Genomic DNA, 14,796 nt, shown 5'->3' on the forward strand with positions numbered 1-14,796 from the left:
CAACTTTACTTCCTATCTAACATATCTGAGATATCTTTTTCCCTGAATCTTGGCATAATGTTTATTTTATTTTATTAGACCTTATTAACATTTATTTAGTCTGATAAAAAGTACATGCATGTAATTGTCTATGCAGTTTATACTTATTTCAGGATGCATGTGTACTCTTCCATGTTGTGATTATAATGGTGATTCAACACTCTCTTTATAAATTTATTTCATCAGAAATTGCATTATACTTCTCTGTAACGATGGGATATGATCAATCATGCAAATACTTGGTACAATTTAAGATTGTTAGGAATCTGAAACATCTCTAATAATACTAGAATCCAGGGTTGCCAAGGAAGTTGAATGGTAGGTGATTCGTAATGTACTTTTTCCAACTAAAATGTTAATTTATGGTATTTAGGATCAGATAAGGTGATGGACACCACTTTGGATAGCTATAAAAATAGCTTTTAGTCATGATATCCAGAAAACACTTCTCTTATACAAAGCATTATGTGCCCTCATATCAATTGCTGAAAAAACTATGGTAAACAAAATGTGCTATTGCATTCATATATTGTTTATCTGTTTCCTGGAAATGTCCCGATGGACACTGGAGACAGAGTGATGAAGCAGAGTAATAGTTTTTGACATTTGTATCTTACTTCCCAATAATCAATCATATAAAAAAAAAACCTACTTTCCATCAAAAAAGAAACAAGTCACATTTTAAAATAAGACTTATTTAAAGTTTCAGTGACTGTAGCCTATCTGTACTGACTCAATGTCAAGTGAGAATGGAATATGTGAAGCATGGACAACTTTATGCTGATCTTCTAGAAAAACGTATACTTACAAGTTGCAAAATCTAGATGATAATAGCTGACAAAGGTCAAGCATTATAGAGTTTGCCTAAAATCAGGGCATTTGTATCACATAGAAGACATGGGAACCGTATAGCAGCAGTATAGCAGCAGTATATTTTATAGCTTTAGAATGCATATTGAAATATGATATATTGTTCCATTGCTGACCTTCATTGTAAAGAGATAAGTATCTATTTATTTGAACAAGTAATCATTAATGAAATTGTGCTTTTGAACTGTCAAAGTCCTTATCTGAAGTAAGTAAAGAAAACTCTTTTACGAGAATAACCACGTATTTGACTTCCATGTGTTTTATGCACTAGATGTTCTTTTACTATTAATGTAGAGGTTAAAGTTTCTCCCTGACATTTTATAGGATTTTTGCACCTCAGTTTATTAAATAACAGAACATTACAGGTAATATATACCACAACGTAATCATTCAATTCAGTTTCAAGAAAAATGGAAATAAAATGTAAAACAGAGGGAAAAATAAGCAAGGGGCACTTGAGTCTTATTATGAATATTTTTACTTCAGTCAGAATAAATTTTTTTCTTAGTATTAAAAGATGCAATTTAAAAAGACAGTTGTAGTTCTGTCTGATGAAATCAGTGCAAAAATAATGGAATTAAGTTTAAAAAGTTAAAATGAGTCGTTATAAAATCTCAGCAATTACCCAGACCCATATTCAGACTTAATGAGGGGATCTAATAATTCCTGGTTATTGGGTGCAAAAAAAGAGGAAGAGGAGGAGATTCTAAAACACAGAATATAATAAATGTAATTATAGAAAAATTTATATGTAAATGTTTGTAAATGTCTACACATTCACAAGCCAGAAGAATGACCCAAACAAATGAAATGTAAATTGAGAGATGATACCACATTTCCCCCCCCCCCTCGTGTTTCCACAAATAAAAGGAAGAACATGGAATGGAATCTGCTTACAGGTTCATATGCCTAATATTCTTAAGTCCACAGGATCAGTAGTCAGCTGAACATGCAGAAATATCCATATCCTGGAAAAATGTGCCAGAATATAAGCATTTATACAGTATATAATCCTGGTTTGGAACAGTTAAAATGTGTGAGTTTCAGTCAAAATCGCAGAGTTACTATATGTTTTATCTTTTCTTTCCTACATAGAAGAACACTTGAACTGAATTAGATTATTGTTTCTTTTTTTTTCTTATTTGTATCCATTTTATGTATTTATAACCATGTTTATACTTATACCTGTTATCTAATAATTGTTTGACAAAATAAACAAACAAACAAACAAACAAACAAAACAAACAAACAAACAAATAAATAAATAAATAAATAAATAAATAAATAAATAAATAAATAGTGATCCTAGAAAAGGAAGTACGTAGCATAACCTTGAGAAGTTTATGCTGCTCTAACTCTTGTAAGGGGAAACTAGTTGTTTTCCCAAATCTTGAGATAGGATAATTGTGTGGGCTGGTAATTTTTATTAGCCAATAGAAGAGAATATACATAATTAGGATTGAATGATGAAGTGCTGGGTGCTCTATGAGTTTGGTTACTTGCTTGCAGGTGTTTCATTACCTGACTAGGTAACATCATCAGTGCCTGTGAGGGTGGCTTTTTTTCTTTGTTTATATATATAGTAGCTTGTCCTGCTAGTGTTGATGGGGATGTAGTTTTCTCCTTGATTAGGGTATTGTTTTCCGTGTAACTGTTTTTCTGGTATTAATCCTTGCTTATCTGGGTGGAGGCAGCTAAAGAGAATGATTTTCAGTCTTTTTGTTTCGTTATTAACTTTTTAATTGCCACTTTCTATTGATGTGTATGTGTTTTATCTGTATGTGTCTATTAACAGCTGATTTGTCTGAATTCCAGAAATTCCCTGGCAGTTTTGAATTTAGCTAGGATGCTCACAGATTCTCACATATTGAAACTATGGTTTGTCCATGTAGCTTCTATGAGCTGCAGTGGTTAGAGTGCAGTACTGCAGACTACTTCTGCTGCCTGCATTTGGCAGTTCACATCTCACCAGGCTCAAGGTTGACTCAATTTTCCATCCTACAGAGGTCAGAAAAATGAGGACTCAAATTGTTGGGGGCAATATGCGGACTCTGTAAAACTGCTTAGAGAGGGCTGTAAACCACTGTGAAGCTGTATATAAGTCAATTGCTATTGTTATATCTTAGCATGTAGAATAAATTTTCTTCTATTCAAATATGTGCAAATATTTATCCTTTACTTAAATGCAAATTGATATAGAAGTAAGATAGATTACATTGAAGGCTGGAAATGACAAACTAAGGAAACTACCACATTACTGTAATAACCAATATCGTGTATTAGATTTTTAAATCAAAACTACTCAAGGTGGCATTCAGAAGTGGGATCACAGTTTGCCCTGGGCTCTGCTCTGTTTAACACCTTTTGAAAATAATTGGTTTATTCTTCACAATTTTTCAAACTCTTGCATTCAAACGTCTTTTATTTCCTTCTAAAATTTCAATCATATTTACATACATAAATTGATATGAGTAGACTGACCTCATAATGGATGTTAAGATGGATTAAGGAACAATATTTGACTGCGTACATTGTTTATAATAAACCCCAGAATCTTAATTAGAAACTAAATCTTTTGGAAAGCTAATGAATATCCCTTAAGGGAAATAGAATTCTTGTGCTCATTTACCCTTAGAAACAATGCAATAGCTTCATGAACTGATAATTCTCTTTAAAGTGTAAAAATTTCCCATTCAACTGGGAACTTAAAAAAAATAGGCTAAATTAAAAAGATATTCCTCATAGGATTTAGTTTCAGATGGATATCAATATTGTAGGAGGATATCTAAACTATTTTGCAGCTTTTCCATTATGTGAAATTGTTTCCTCCCCATCCCATTCCCAAACTTGCATTTACAGTGAACTGTTATTGTAACAACTTATATCTGCAGGATGGGACAAAAAAACAACACCACACCCACCATTGGCTTATTAAAATAATTAGTTTTCTCTTACACAAAAGATGTTCATATTACTGGTACTAATTTATCAATCTATCTAACAGTATTTATCTTTCTTTACCCACCTCTCAATTTAAGGTACAATATTATTATTCACGTTATGACTATGCTTTTCGTGCTTAGTTATCAGGATAGATGTTTTGAAATAGGCTTCCATACTAATATGTTGGAGGAGGAGGAGGAGGAAGAGGAAGAGGAGAAGGAAGCTAGTCCCCATATTACATCTGAGTAATGCTTGCTTGGACTCTTAAGGAACAGCTCTAGAGCTGCAAGGTGTATAAGATAGTTTCAGTTTTATTTTAGTTAAAAAAAAAAGATAAAAAGTCTTCAAATCATGTTGACTATTGGCGACTACCTGGATAAATCCCTATGGGTTTCTTAGAAACATTTCAGAAGTGGTTTGCCATTGCCTTCTTCCTAGGGTTGAAAGAGAGTGACTGGCCCAAGGTCATACAGCTGGCATTATGCCTAAGGCAGGGCTATAACTCACACTCTCATGGTTTCTAACTTGATGCCCTTAACTGTTATACCGAACTGGTTCTCTTAAGGCAGAACTTATGCTGCCTTTTTAAATACTATATGGACGATATATGCAGTCTACCCACAATAGTCTCATGAAGAAAATGCCCAACTACTGTTTTTCTCAGATGTTAAACCAGGAAACCAAATTAAAAAAAAAAAACTAATGTAAACCTTTGACCTTTCATTCTATTAGAGTGTTACATTAAACCAATATCCTACATACTTTACGGCCTTATTTATTTGCTTGTGTATTACCTTGCACAAGCAAAAGGACATGGCAGCATGGAACAAAGCCTTGTTTCATGGGATAGATGAATTAACCATTGTTGGATTCCCAAGGCTATGAAAAAAAGAATCTCATTAAAAGCAGTCCTTTAGATTCCTTTTGCTTGGTAGAAATAGCTTTTTAAAAGATTGAAGGCTAGGGGAAGAGGAATTATGCTTGGCAATTAGATACTAGTTTCATGAAATGGCTATGGCCACTTTGTGTTTATAGTTAAATGAGATTCAACAGAAAGAAACTGAGGAATTTAAAGATAGAAGCGAAGCAATGGGGAAAAGATATAAATAAATAAAGTAAAATAAAATAAAATCTGTTAGCCCATGGTATTAATTATACACTGTTTTCAAAAATCAGATACTTTACCACCTTCCTATCTAAAGTGATGAAAGAGAAAATTTTGAGGTTTTAAGAAAACCAAGGTATTAATTAAAAAAAACAATACAATAACTGATAATATACATTCTGGTTTCAGGGTAGATAATTTCTTTGGAACATAATGGTATCATTTTTCTCGGAAGAATTATCTTACTTTAAGAACAGAAAATATAACTTCCAAAATCATGGGAATGATGCAGAATTTATTTAGTTCCCTCCCTGACTAGAAAGGAAGTTTTGTAGAATGTAGAATATACCAAAATATGCAATTAGCTTCTAGGATGTGTAAAATAATTCAAAGTTTTTCCTGCAAATTCAACCCATTGTGAACCATTTAAAAATATTTCTGTCAAATCCATTGTCCCTTCTGCCATGCCTCCTGCTCGATACAGCACAGCAGATGAAAATACCCTACCCACTTTTAATATGAAAAACAAAGCCTTTTATGTGGTAGAAAAGTGATAAATTGCTTCCTGGAGCAAAGTAAAGGGTCATTGTTACTTTCCCAATCATCACCTCTAAAGCTTGCACTGTGAAAAAAGACAGAAAGGATCTTCATTGAGCAGATCTCCATCAGTGTTGACCTAAGTTGTCACTTCTTTGGGTAATGCTGTGAGTCACACAGGTTATAATGGAGATGATCAATCTAGAGCGCTTTTAAATCATCAAAGCAATTTTGATGGCCTCTTCTCTTAAACAAAATGAATCATAATAAAAAGTACCGTATTTGCCGGCGTATAAGACGACTGGGCGTATAAGACGACCCCCCAACATTTCCACTCAAAATATAGAGTTTGTTATATACTCGCCGTATAAGACTATCCCTCTTCCACACACCTTCCACTTTTGCACTTTTTTTTTTTTTTGCGCACTTTTCTGCTTTGGACAATTTTGAAATGAGCTAATCCAATTTTGAACCAAGAATATGCCAATAGCTATGGAGTTTAGAAATGAGTTTTAAAAATATTTTTCATTGCTTACCATTAAGCGTAAAATATGTTGTAAATAAAATGAGAACACAGGAAACGTTCTCTTCTCAATACAGCTGATCTCTCTCTCTCTCTCTCTCTCTCTCTCTCTCTCTCTCTCACACACACACACACACACACACACACACACAAAACCCGGACACTGAAAAGGCTGCCAAGGAACAGTATATTCAATGCCTTCTCTTTAATCAAGAAACAAGGAATTCCTTAGAATCTTTTTTTTTCCCCAAGTGGCCCTCTTTAAAAAAATATATGGAGGTAACACTTTCATTCAAAAAGTCTTCCAGTATCTGGAGTCGCTCAGACATATTGAAGTGAGACAGGAGAGTAAGTGAAATTTGAAATGATCCAGCTACAATTTTCTTCCCTCCGCCCGAAGGCCATTATCTCCACATCAAAACGAACGAGGGAGGCAAAGAAGCCAAACACGCTAAAAGGATCTCTTTATTTTCCTACACAAGGTCACACCTACTTTTCCGCATTCAAGGACAACCTCTCCTCACCACCACCACACACACACACACCCCAATACCCGCAAACAATGTTCTGGGCATTAATCACCATTGCTACATTAACCTGGTAAATTTATACCCTGCCTCCCCAGTGTTGCTTTGACGGCAGGATTTCACACAGCGGGCACTCGCTCGCTCTCTTCTCTGCTCTCCCACCGTTCACACATGTTGGAAGCACCGTAAAACCTGATAACCCACCCGGGGCTCCCCATCCTTAACCTACAGCCGCCCGCATGCAAAACCTGCGTGCAAAAAGAAAAAAAGAAAAAGAAAAGTACGCCGCACGTGAGGATCTTCGAATCCTCTCCTCCCCACACCGCTAAGGAAGGAAGAGGGGAAAGGTTGCGCAGCGCGTGGCAGTGACACCCCGCACACACACACACACACACACACACACACACACCTCCCCCCAGCCTCCCTCCCGGCTGCAACTCAAGCTCGAAGTGGGAGTCGGAGTCCTCCCGGCGTATAAGACGAGCCCCCACTTGGAGGCATGTTTTTCAGGGCAAAAAAGTCGTCTTATACGCCGGCAAATACGGTACACTACATGTTGCTCATGGCTGATGGAGTCTTTGGTGCTCTCTGAACTTGTTTGTTTGCAGATTCTTCATTACCAAACCAGACCATATCATCAGTTCTAGTGAGTACGCAATGTGCCCCCTGACTATATATAGTAACTTGCTCTGCTAGTGTTGGTGGGCGTGTGATTTTTCCCTTTGGATATCAGTATCCTTGATTAGGGTACTGATTTCTGCTTGATAGTTTGGCTGGTGTTAATCCCTGCTTATCTAGGTGTAGGCTGTTGGAGAGAATGTGTTTCCTTCTTAACTTTTTCATTGTGTCCTTTGAATGGTATGTAAATGTGGTTACTTTATATATGTCTGTTAATGCTGATTTGTCTGAATGCCATGTTTCCAAGAATTCTCTAATATTTGGGATATGACTTGGTCTAGGATGCTTACAATTTCTCAGTTGAAACTATGGTTGAATCTCTCCATGCGTTGTGAGATTTAGTTTCACCATGTCTTCTGATTGCTAGTTGGCAGGTATAGACAGTCTTCTGACTGTCTGTTCTACACAGTGGTTGGTACAATATTTGTACTGTATATTGTAGATGACTTGTGATTTTTTCTTCTTGGGCTACTGGGTCTTTTGGTTTACTTAACATGTTTTCAAGGGTTTAGTTATTTTGTGTACTACAGTGATGCCATATAGTTGTAACAGCCTGGATTGTTTCAGAGTTCACAATCATTCACAAAGGAGATAAGGTTTAATAGGGTTATTTATTAAAATATTTCTGTAAATCTTCAGTAAATTCCCTTTTCTTACTGAAGGGAACACCAAGAATGCCACTGCAGTAAAGGATGAAAATAGAAAAAACCCTATGTTCACAAAAGTCAATACAGAAAGACTTTGTTTGACTGTACAATTGGGTGGAGAGAGGTAACCCTTAACCCCAAATGTATGTTAAATATGCTGAATAATTCACGCAGTATATCACTATGGCAAATAATATCTTTGGTGTAATGTTATCCTTATACAAATGCCATGAATTACTGTATGTGTAATAATATAAAGTTGAACTGCATCTTTTGGACTACTTTGAATGCAATAAAATTGTCTGTGAATTTCAGGGACTCTGCACATAGATTTTCTTGGTTGGACCCAGTATCTATTCAATCAGGATTAATTAGAGATTTTATTGTGAATTTGGATGTGAGTTTTAAGGTATACTCTAAGGTACAATCAGTTTAATTTTTAGCTTCCAAGTTTCTTACAAATGATTCATAGCCATTATTATATAAAAACCAGAGTCCTTGTTGGACTTGGACTTTTAGCAGAGATGGGAATGATGAAGTAACTTATTAGGCATCACTGCAAGAATCCATGTAATGTCCAGGCATACACGATGAGCCCCCTATGATTTCTTATTTTAATAAGATATTTAAGAAAACATAGAGGTCTTGATAGATTTGGTTTTTATTGGGAAGCAGCTTTTAAAAAATTGAAATAATAATTAGCATTATTTTAAAATTTAAATCCTACTATATGGCAAGAGTTTTAAGTTTTTGGAAACCTCCCCTTCACTGCTACGATTGCCAAATAAATTTTGGATGCTGCAGAGAATTCTATTAATGAGAAATTCATTTGTGCCAAATACTTGACAGGTTTCCTGAGCAACATTGCTGTTTCTGGCATACCAAAGCAACAAGCAAAAAACAAAAAAACAAACTTGGACAGTGGTGTAATGGTTATTTATGAACTCCTCTCTGCTGTTTGCTGCCTTTTCCCTAAGGAATTCTCAATAATCTTCAGTCAAGTTTTGGAGTTATCCAGAACTTGTGGTTGATAATTTTGGAAGTTTGGAATGGTAGATTATTTTGCTACACAATCTTCAGACATTAAAAAAAGCTTCTATTCCAAATTCATCCTTTCTCTTCTTTTCTCTACCTTCCTGTCTACTTCGAACTTTCTCTTTGACATTTTATGCTCAGTGTTCCAATATAACTTTGTGACTCTCATACATTGCTGATCGCATGTGTAGCAATATCTATCGATATTGTCTCAGATACCAAGGAAATGTAATTTCTGTGGTTCCCAGGTTTGATTAATGTTGCTGCCTATCCACTAACATGTACAACATAAAAGCGGCATGCAGTATAAAATTAGGTTCAGGAGAATGTCATGTAGGCGTTTCCTACAGTATATTTTATTGCATTTCAAGCCTATTGCTCTCCAGTTAAGTTGGAATTATAGATGTCAGAATTCCCAGCCAGATGTCCCTATTCATTAAACAGGAGCACATACAATATATGGAAAAATGCCATACAGTTTTAAAAACTGGCTTTATAGCCTGTTAAAATGCTTGTTACTATAGGGGTATGTAACTCCTGTCAATTTAAGAACTTACCAACATTTGCTTGGCCCTGTTAATAATCACACTGCAAAAGTGGGAGGGTGAAAACTCATTTTGGAAAGGATTCTAGAAGTTTTAAGGAGTCAAAAGGATTCCTTATATATTTGAAAAGCTTAAAGTAAGATGAATTTCTAGAAGAACCACAAGATTCCTTGGTGGATGCGAACATATCAAAGAGTTAGAGCAGTTTACCTCTCTGCAAATCACATTTTGCAGTCATAGAGAAGCTGCAATAGATATTTTTTGAATAGTTTTTATATTACAATATAAAATACAAAAGAAAATAATAGGAAGAATAGGGGAGAGAAAAGAGAAGGGACAACTGTAAAAAAGAGAGGAAAAAGAAAGAAAAGTCATTGATTTCCAAATCCCTTTGATGCAGTAGAATAAGATAATAATCAAATCTCAACTTTTTACTTTTACATAATAGTATAATCTGGCCAATTCTACAACAACAAACCTATCTAATCGGTAAAAATCAAAATCCAAGTTTCATTTTTTTTCCCACCTTAAGCACAAAGTCCAGGAGCGGTTTCTAAGTAGAAACAAAAGTAATTGAATTTTTTTCTTTAATTAAAGCAGTCAATTTAGCCATCTCTGCTAACTCCATCAACTTTTGCAGCTATTCATCCATTGTGGGAATCAAAGTGTCTTTCCATTTTTGTGCATAAAGTAGTCTTGCTGCCATCCACATATTTAACATCAAAGTTCCAATTTTTTCCCAAGTCTTTTTCCATTAAACCCAAAAGAAAAGTTTCTGGTTTTATCTTTATATTCACTTTGAGAATCTTCTGTATTAGGATGTGAATCCTCCTCCAATATTTCTTTGCTTTGTCACATGTCCACCATAAATGATAAAAAGTCCCTTCTTTACATTTTACATTTGCATTTGCAACATTCATTTGAAATACCTTTATACATTCTTGACAGCTTGTCTGGTGTTAAATACCAGTGATACATCATCTTATAGAAATTTTCTTTTAAATTATAATTTAGTGTAAATTTTAAGCCTTCCATTCACATATTCTTCCATAGATCGAGCAATACATTATATCCAGAGTTCCTTGCCCACTGAATCATGCAATGCTTTACATATTCATTTTCCAAATTCAAATTCAATAATAATTTATATACCTTAGCAATAATATGTTCACCACTACCACACAGTAGGATTTCCAATTTATTTTTGGCAAAGTCAAACCCATAAATCTTTTTGTCTGATTTACCGTATTTGCCAGCGTATAAGACGACTGGGCGTATAAGACGACCCCCCAACATTTCCACTCAAAATATAGAGTTTGTTATATACTCGCCGTATAAGACTACCCCCTCTTCCGCACACCTTCCACTTTTGCACTTTTTTTTTTTTTTGAGGCACTTTTTGTGCACCGTGGAAACGAATCCCGTGAAGCCGAAAGGAGCAGCCAGCCTTCAGGCCGATGTGGCGGGCCTCCTTCTCCCAGCTCCCAAGGAAGCAGGCGCTCAGCGGCCTCCGCTCGCACTGCCCGGCCTCCGCTCGCACCGCCCGGCCTCAGCTGCAACAAACCAGAGAAGGCATCCCCCTCATTGGGCTCCAGCTCTCTCTTTTTTTTTTTTAACATGCAAGGCTTGGGAAAGAGTTTCCTGGTAGAGTGGTTTATTATTTCTGAGTTGCCCAATAATATCTTGTCTTATTTTTGAAGCATCATCCATATTTTAGTCCCCATCAGAGAAAGGTAAATAGTCCTAATTTCAGAACTGGATAAACCCAGGAAAGCATACCACCAATGGGAAGAAAATATGGGTGAGAAAGGACATAAAGAAGAGGTGAAACGGGCTATTTTGCAACCCATATAAACTTTGCTGCTCTCTTTCTTCCTTGGGTCTCTCCCCATAGAGGGAAAAGTATAATCAACTAACTGCATGTTCCTCAGAGTAAAGGACTTTTCCTTTACTTGGGCATCAAAAGCACTGACAGCGTTGTAAAACCAAGGATGGAAAGAAGCCATTTCTTTTGCTCAGATGTGGTAGTAAATGGATGGAAGCAATTCCTAGCAAAGTACCATCCTCAAGCACTGGAAACAAGCAGGAAAGGATGCCTACATCACTGGGTTCAAGCAATTGCCTTTAAAACTCCCCAAGAAATCCAGGGTTTCTGAGAATAAATTTCTCCAGGGAGATTCCTGTTTCAAGAACTTTTCCTCTTCTTTTATTTTGTTTATCCCCACCACTTCTCTGAGAAGTCAAGGCACCAAACCGACTTCCTCATCCTTTAAGGAAGCTGCTACACAGGCACCTAACTCTTAACAACCTTCCATTGATTGGAGGGGACCGAAGGGACTTTCATAATTAAGGTGAAAGGCTGAAACTGGTAGAGTGAAAACAACGCCGACTTTCCAACAGAGCAGAGCTGACCCAAAACACATTGCCGGCGAAAGTGACTTTAATGGTTTCATAATGCAGCCCCGCTGCAATAGATGCGCTCATTCTGCCAGAGGGGGCTCTGGGCTTCTTCCCTGAGGATTCCTACATTGGTGGCACCTCTGATGGCACCTCTGAAAGAGGTTCCCAGCTGAGGGAAACAGCGAGGGTTGATTGCGAGGCCTTCTCCTCAGGTCAGGAGCACTAGTGGGTGGTCCCGCTCACGGGCTGCCGCGTGCTTTGGGACCCTCGGCGGGCACTCACCGCTCTTCCCCCTGTGCGTGCATGCGACGAGACGGCAGGCAGTCCAGCCCCATCAGCCGGAACCAGCCGGCATTACATAATCTTGCCGCGATCCTGATCCGGTCCCTGAGCCAGGCGAAGCCACCGGCAAATGGACAAGGGGTGGGGGAACTGGGGCGCCGGTTTGATTAGGAACACACACACGCACAACCTGCCTACCAGCGCGGGGAACACGCGACGCAACTGAGGGAAATGCAGAGGAGTTGCTGGAGGCAGCCGCTGCTGAGCAGAGGCCCCAAATTTTCCAACTAAATACGCCGGGGACGGGACGGGGGAGGGGTAAGCGGGGACCGTCGCGAACCAGCGGCCTCAGCGGCAGCAGGACACCACAACCCGCAAGGGTCGGGAGGGTGGGGGAAGGCGACTGGCTATCCCAGGCTTACGGCCGCACCACCGTCATTCGGGCAGCCGCAGTGCTTCCCATTTATGATTTGCCGGCGTATAAGCGACCCGGCGTATAAGACGACCCCCCACTTGGAGGCATGTTTTTCAGGGCAAAAAAGTCGTCTTATACGCCGGCAAATATGGTAAATCTTTCTTTCAGTTGTAAATATGTGAACCAATGGCAGATATGTCCTTCTGATTCTAACTCCTCCTTAGACTTGAAGATAGATCACCAGAATTAAAATATATTATTTGACCACAAATCCACCAGTGTGGCTTCGACACCATTTCTTTTCTAAAAGAACCTTCTTGGGGAGACACCTAAAGAAGCACCGCAGTAAAAAGCTATGATAGATGTTAAATCCAGGACTGGAAGTAGTATATCATTGGTTTCATCCAGTCTGGTCTGTGTAACCTATTAACACTGAGACAAAGCTCTGATTTTATAACGGTATTCATTTGCCAGTTGTAATATATACCAGTGGAACATGGAAGATGACATGGTAAGTAACACAAAACCTACATGTATTTTGACTGTGCTACCTATGAAAGATGTCACGCATTGCAGTTGCATGGTGATCATATAAAGAAGTGATTAAAGTGGATATAGGACATAGTGGAAGAGTGAAGGATATGCTGCGTGGCACATGTTTTATATCTTCCAGGTCAACATTGTGCCAATACCACAATCAGTTGTGACATTAATCAGAGAAAATAGAAGATAGGCAGATCTCATAAATGTTGGTGCAGAACATTTCAAAATCATTATAGGTTTCTGACAGAATAAGTGGAAACAACCACAATTAATCAAAAGGGTTGGAAAGAACTTACTGCTCAAAATACACTGAACCACAGAAGGATCAACTACTAGTAGTTAAAGCCCCTTGAAACTAGCAAAAGAAAGGAAGGAAGGGGAAGGGGAACAGGAAGAGAAGAGAAGATTTAGAGTTGGGAATCTGGGGGACACAAAACAATGTTGGTGTGCTTCAAATGACCACTGGATAACACTTTTTGCATGCCTGCTTAATCCGTATGTGATAATAATGGAATAAAATAACAGTCTGTCTTTGCAAAGCAAAACTACAACACACCATATCACTGAAACCCCACTTTTAATGTCAACATATTTATGCTTGACTTTACAGTCATCTGAATTATCTGGAAAGTCTGGAAATTTGGAACAGATAGCAAAGGAACATTTGGAAGTCTGGCTGTTCCTGGAAGCCCAGATTCTTACAAGAGGTACATCTAATCATTATTGTTAAATCCTAATGCTTGCAAAACATTTTAGGGGTCCTAAAGCGAACACATTCCCACTTCCTTACTGAACCTGAGATATTACCTTCCAATTAACTTTAATATATTGGTTACAAATTAACCTAGTGATAAGGGTTCACTTAATTGAGACCTTTACTAATAATTGAAGGAGGAAAAATCCAAAGAAAAGCATGGTTTACTGGAAGTCAAAGAAATGTTTCAATGTTCATATTACTGATCCAAGAATAAGGCAGAACAAGCTGTGCTTCAGGTTCAATTATTGTATTAACAGATTAAGCCAAAAGCTCACAAGTGGATAATATGAATACATTTTATAGCTTTAATTAGTTCCTTGCAATTCAGTTTGGAATTGCAAATTTATACAAATAAACATATGGATTTTCATGTTTGAAGATAGAAATAAGTTAAATACATTTATTAAAAATACAAAGTAAATTTCTATCGTTAAATTCCTGCCACAGTGGAAGCTTCCTGTTATCTCATCTATTAGTAGCCATAGTTTAACTGAGTGCCAAATTTAGATATGACACTAATTTCGAGTTTTGTGCAAAGTTCTGGAGACTCAATTCAATGGAGTTTTATTCAAATCACTAATATGAAATAGATTCTAGATTAAAATAATGCCATGATCAGTTTAGTGAATAGAATAAGAATAACTTTCTGCAGTAATCCTAAAAATCTGGTCCTTTTTCTCCTCCTGAGATTCTGACAACAGAAAACATTGTAACTTTTGATGTGTACAGAGAATTTGGGGTAGGTTGAATCATACTACCATTGACCTCACCCCTTTCCTAAGAGGTCTGTAGCGGGCATGCTTAAGCACACCAACGTGCCTATCATCCCTGTCCTATTGTTTCTTTTATTTTTCTTATATGTACCCATTTCATGTATTCATAACTATGTATATTCTTATACCTAGTATCTTGTAAGCGATTGACAAATCAAAATAAATAAAAATAAAATA

General features: G+C 37.1%; 1 long non-coding RNA gene across 1 annotated transcript; it reads left to right on the top strand.

Annotated features, from left to right (window-relative positions):
• The first annotated feature begins 7,209 nt into the window (after positions 1-7,209).
• On the top strand, positions 7,210-14,581 carry LOC148133328 (uncharacterized). The gene is made up of 3 exons (XR_015747312.1): positions 7,210-7,402; positions 7,885-8,012; positions 13,700-14,581. It is a non-coding gene; the product is annotated as an uncharacterized LOC148133328 (long non-coding RNA).
• The last annotated feature ends 215 nt before the right edge of the window (positions 14,582-14,796 follow it).

Source organism: Notechis scutatus, chromosome 1, assembly GCF_049901735.1.
Source record: "Notechis scutatus isolate UNSWTSFEM ecotype Mainland chromosome 1, rNotScu1.2, whole genome shotgun sequence".
Classification (NCBI taxonomy): domain Eukaryota; kingdom Metazoa; phylum Chordata; class Lepidosauria; order Squamata; family Elapidae; genus Notechis; species Notechis scutatus.